The sequence below is a fragment of the Rhipicephalus sanguineus genome, chromosome 5, assembly GCF_013339695.2.
Source record: "Rhipicephalus sanguineus isolate Rsan-2018 chromosome 5, BIME_Rsan_1.4, whole genome shotgun sequence".
Taxonomy (NCBI): domain Eukaryota; kingdom Metazoa; phylum Arthropoda; class Arachnida; order Ixodida; family Ixodidae; genus Rhipicephalus; species Rhipicephalus sanguineus.
The window spans coordinates 83,537,433-83,543,073 of record NC_051180.1 but is presented as its reverse complement, the minus strand read 5'-3'; positions in this window follow the sequence as shown (position 1 = coordinate 83,543,073).

Genomic DNA, 5,641 nt, shown 5'->3' with positions numbered 1-5,641 from the left:
GTGAGAATTGAGATCTTTTTCTTTTAATTTATGACCTTACAAAGCTCAATAAACCCTAAATCACTGCATACTAAACCTTGGTTATGCATTTAAGTAAGAGAGCAATATTGGTACTGTGCTAAGTAAAAAGAAAGCGTGAAAATACAATAACTTAAAGCACCCACACAATAAAGCAACATTCTCGCAACATGAGCACAATCTAAGTTATTTGTGATAGAGAACCTCGTGTGCTTAAAGATGCTAAGAAAAAATATATAATGGCAGAACACGAGCTCACGCATATTTTCTCAAAACCACAATATTGAAACAAAGAGTAGCATGTGTTAGCTTAATTAGCCTAATTGAATTGACATATTCGTCTACTAACACTATTTGATATAAACATGTGCTTCTTCACATTAAGTACGCATTTGTTGGAGTGTGCACTTAGTACCAGTACGTAACGTAATTCACTCAAATACATTACTTCGAGTGAGCTCCTTTAAAACATTTATGAGGCAGCTAGGTTAAAATCCTAACCACAAAACAACTGCATGGATTTCTGGCGAAAAGCTCGGGGACGCAACCACGAAAACATATCCATCATCGTGTGCGCGTGTCAGGGCTGTGTGTTTTGCTATCACGTCAGGGGCGTAGCAAGAAATTTTTTTCGGGAGGGGGGGGGTTCAACCATACTTTATGTATGTGCGTGCCTATATACGCAAGCAAAACTGAAAAATATCGGGGGGGGGGGGGGGGGGGTTGAACCCCCCCAACACCCCCCTTGGCTACGCCCCTGTATCACGTCCCCAGTCTTGTGATAATTTTGCGTGTTATTGCCGAGTTTGGTGAACTCTCGCATCACCACAGTGAAAACATTATGGGACGACCCCATGTGTTTAAAAGCACACACTTTCTAACGGCGACAAGGGATTCTAGAAACACTCTCAAGCGATGACCTCGTACAGTAAACAGTCAAGGAATAACAGCACAACGACACGAGGCCTGCATGATCGAAGCATAAGATTGCGTAGCGCAATGCGCATCCTTCAAACATGTCATTTATGGTGGTGTATATAAGAGGGGAGTGGATATTCGCCCGGCATCCGGCTGAATTGCGCGAGCGGAACTTGGCCGGCAGTGTCTCCTCATTGGCCGGCTGTAGTCACGTGGTTAATGCCGGCATCCTGTGGCAAAAAGCGCTTTGCCGGCACGGGTATTTGCGAGTTTCATTTCGCGAGCGGCCGTCAAGCGAAGAGTGCCGGCATTTGGTGCGGGAACAATTACATGCCGGTAGTTTGACTTGCCAACGCCGTAGCCACGTCTGAAAACGCACGCCGTGACAGCAACAGAGTTGTCTGGTTGTGGTTTGACCGGCAGTTTGCTTTCGCGAGCGGCCGGCCGTCAAGCGACGAGCGAGTTTTGGCAGCTGTGACTACTACGACGGCACAAGTCGTCCGGCTGTGGTGTGACCGGCAGTTTGCTTTCGCGAGCGGCCGGCCGTCAAGCGACGAGCGCTTAGCGCGGAGACAATTATTTGCCGGTAGTTTTACTTATCCATGGTATAGGGTCCCCTGAAAACAGGCTGTGACTACTACGACGGCACAAGTCCTCCGGTTGTGGTTTGACCGGCAGTTTGCTTTCGCGAGCGGCCGGCCGTCAAGCGACTAGCGCGGAGACAATTATTTGCCGATACATGTCAAGATAGTGTGACGTAGTCCCGCCACGTCGGTGACAAACATGGTGAAATAAAGGGGAAAAAAATCACTGACGATTACGATACCACCTAATATTCTGAGCGCAACTGTTTAGGTGTTATCAGTGCCCTCAGTGATAAAATTCTTGAAGAAGATGTGAAAACAAAGCCAGATTTGCTGAACTGTGGTGTTTTGGATGAGTGCATGGACATCAACCTTGTAAGGCCCTTTTTAGCAGTGATGCATGGCTCTCTGTAACGAGCACAGTGAAGGTGAAACATATCAATGCACCAGTGGGAATGTGAACAGTGTCACGAAGAGCTTGAGAAGTTTGACTATTTTTTGTGATTGGTGTCTCTGCTGGTACCATATACCTTGCACATTGTTGAAGAGGCAGCCAAAAAAGAAACTGTGGCAATGTTCCAAGTGTGTGACTATTATATAGGTCAACATTGTGCATTGGCTTTCACGTCAACATTGTACAAACAACTTTGTTACTTGTTACTGATGGCTTGCATTGATGTCATTGAAAGCACCGTGTTGGAGCACCAGCATGTGGGGACGCGGCGTTTAGCGATGCCACATTAATGTTATCAAAACATCACATGCATGTACTTTTGTTATTTGCACACAGAGATGTTCCTGCCATGTTCTTTTCACAGACGAAACTTGTTTGTCATCAGAGCCACCATCGTGCAGTGCCAGTTCATTGAGAAGCTGCGTCTATGGCATCATGTGCAAGCCATTCTGAAATGACCTTTTGTGCACCATGCAACAACAAAAAAAGTGAGAAATGTCATGGAGACAATGAAGGGTTTGACTGGCACTGTAGCTGGTATCATACTCCTCCATCTGATTTGAGGTAGCCAAAGAAGAAACTGTGCAATGTTCCCACTGCGGGTGACTTTTGACAATATTTATGTGCATATCTTCCATGTAAAAATTGTTTAAAACTGAGACGTGCACCTTTTGTGTAGAGTTTGACCTCTACTAATTGCCATTATCATACCCCTTCATCTGATTTGAGGTAGTCAAAGAAGAAACTGTGCAATGTTCCCACTGCAGGTGACTTTTGACAATATTTATGTGCATATCTTGACCTTTGACAATATTTATGTGCATATCTTCCATGTTAAAATTGTTTAAAAATGAGACGTGCTACTTTTTTTATATCAGCTGACGTTACCTGTTGTGTAGAGTTTGACCTCTACTAATTGCCATTATCATACCCCTCCATCTGATTTGAGGTAGTCAAAGAAGAAACTGCAATGTTCCCACTGCAGGTGACTTTTGACAATATTTATGTGCATATCTTGACCCATGGTGTCTTGACCTTTGACAATACTTATGTGCATATCTTCCATGTTAAAATTGTTTAAAACTGAGACGTGCTACTTTTTTATATCACCTGACGTTACCTGTTGTTTGACCTCTACTAATTGCCATTATCACACCCCTCCATCTCATTTGAGGTAGTCAAAAAAGAAACTGTGCAATGTTCCCACTGCAGGTGACTTTTGACAATATTTATGTGCATATCTTCCATGTTAAAATTGTTTAAAACTGAGACGTGCTACTTTTTTATATCACCTGACGTTACCTGTTGTGTCGAGTTTGACCTCTACTAATTGCCATTATCATACCCCTCCATCTGATTTGAGGTAGTCAGAGAAGAAACTGCAATGTTCCCACTGCAGGTGACTTTTGACAATATTTATGTGCATATCTTCCATGTTAAAATTGTGTAAACTAAGACTTGTGTTGCCTGTTATAACGCCTGAAATTACTTTTTGTGTACCGCGCAACAAGAAAAAGAAAAAGCAATGTGAGGAGTGTGTTGTCGACATTCAAAGGCAAATTCAGGATAAGATGGAAGCTTGCAGAGATTTAAAAAATCATTGAAAAGGCATGTTGCTAGAGCCAACATTTCAACAGGTGGACTTGTTATCATCAAGGCTGCCCTGACAAAGCAGGCCCGTTTGTTGAAATGTTGGCTCCAGCGACATTCCCAGGCCAAGGACTTTTTCATCTCATAGAAACGCACAAGATGTTCAGTAGCGCCTTTGCTGATATCATACGTAGCCCTTCCATATGTCATCAGAGGCAGCCAAAGAACAAAAATATAAAACTTTCGTGTGAGTATTGTGCATTTCAGAATTTTTCGTAACTTCTAAATGTATGAGATTTATTTTGGCAACATAGAAATAAAAAATTAAAACACGACCCCCCCCCCCCCTTTTTTTTTTTCACTCCAATGTGCACTATGAAAGGCAACGGTACACTTGCGAAGTTCGCAGGGCATTCTAAGTGGACGTCAGGTTCTAACTGAGTTAAACGAATTAACAGCGCAAATGCCGGTCAAACCACAACCGGACGACTTGTGCCGTCGTAGTAGTCACAGCATGTTTTCAGGGGACGCTATACCATGGATAAGTAAAACTACCGGCAAATAATTGTCTCCGCGCTGAGTGCCGGCGCTCGTCGCTTGACGGCCTGCCGCTCGCGAAAGCAAACTGCAAGCCGGTCAAACCACAACCGGACGACTTGTGCCGTCGTAGTAGTCACAGCATGTTTTCAGGGGACGCTATACCATGGATAAGTAAAACTACCGGCAAATAATTGTCTCCGCGCTGAGTGCCGGCGCTCGTCGCTTGACGGCCTGCCGCTCGCGAAAGCAAACTGCATGCCGGTCAAACCACAACCGGACGACTTGTGCCGTCGTAGTAGTCACAGCTGCCTGTTTTCAGGGGAGGCTATACCATGGATAAGTAAACTACCGGCAAATAATTGTCTCCGCGCTAGGTGCCGGCGCTCGTCGCTTGACGGCCGGCCGCTCGCGAAAGCAAACTGCCGGTCAAACCACAACCAGACAACTCTGTTGCCGTCACGGCGTGCGTTTTCAGACGTGGCGACGGCGTGGGTCTAAATGCTGGCACTCTTTGCTTGACGGCCGCTCGCGAAATGAAACTCGCAAATACCCGTGCGCTAAGTGCCGGCGCTCGTCGCTTGACGGCCGGCCGCAAAATCAAACTGCCGGCCAAACCAGAACCGGACGACTGTTGCCGTCACGGCGCACGTGCGTTTTCGGATGTGGCGACGGCGTGGGTAAGTCAAACTACCGGCATATAATTGTTCTCTCATTAAATGCCGGCATCTTCGCTTGACGGCCACTCGCGAAATGACACTCGGCAAATACACCCATGCCGGCAAAGCGCTTTTTGCCTCAGGATTCCGGCATTAACCACGTGACTACAGCCGGCCAATGAGGAGACACTGCCGGCCAAGTTCCGCTCGCGCAATTCAGCCGGATGCCGGGCGAATATCCACTCCCATATAAGAGCACCCAAAGCACAAAACATACCTGCCTATCGGGTATCTGTTGATCATCCTCGCTGTGCCAACACGACGGTTACTGCAAACAGTTGTCATGCAATGAAGTAACAAAGTTACGTAGTTCAGCGACCTTCTTCAACTTACCCAAGTTTGGCACAGTCGCTCGTCAAAAGGCTCAAGCTTCCGCTCCTGTGGAACCGCGGTCGCCGCTTGTCAAAACACTCGGACGCGGATTGTCTTCGGAAGTACACTCGATCACTCGATCAACGTGAGTAATCGATGAACGAAGCAAGAAAGCACTTTTGAGCGCGGACACAAAGCTGTGCGTCCCGTGAGGCTGTGTTGAGTGGCAACGAACAACGACCATCATCCGCCACTGGATCAAGGCAGGAGAACGCCCCAACACGCGGAAAATGCCCAGTCGACGAATGTCGCGTACGATAAGCACGCAATAAACGCACACAATACACGATGAACATGTAAGCGCGGCACACATGTGTTCACGGGAAGCTGGTGGTGCTCCGGCAGTACGAGACCTGTTGCAACTGTTAGCTTACAGTCTAAACCAAAAAGAATGTAGGTGGCAGCAGTATCGTGATATGCTACAGGCCATAATTTTTATTAAAAATAAA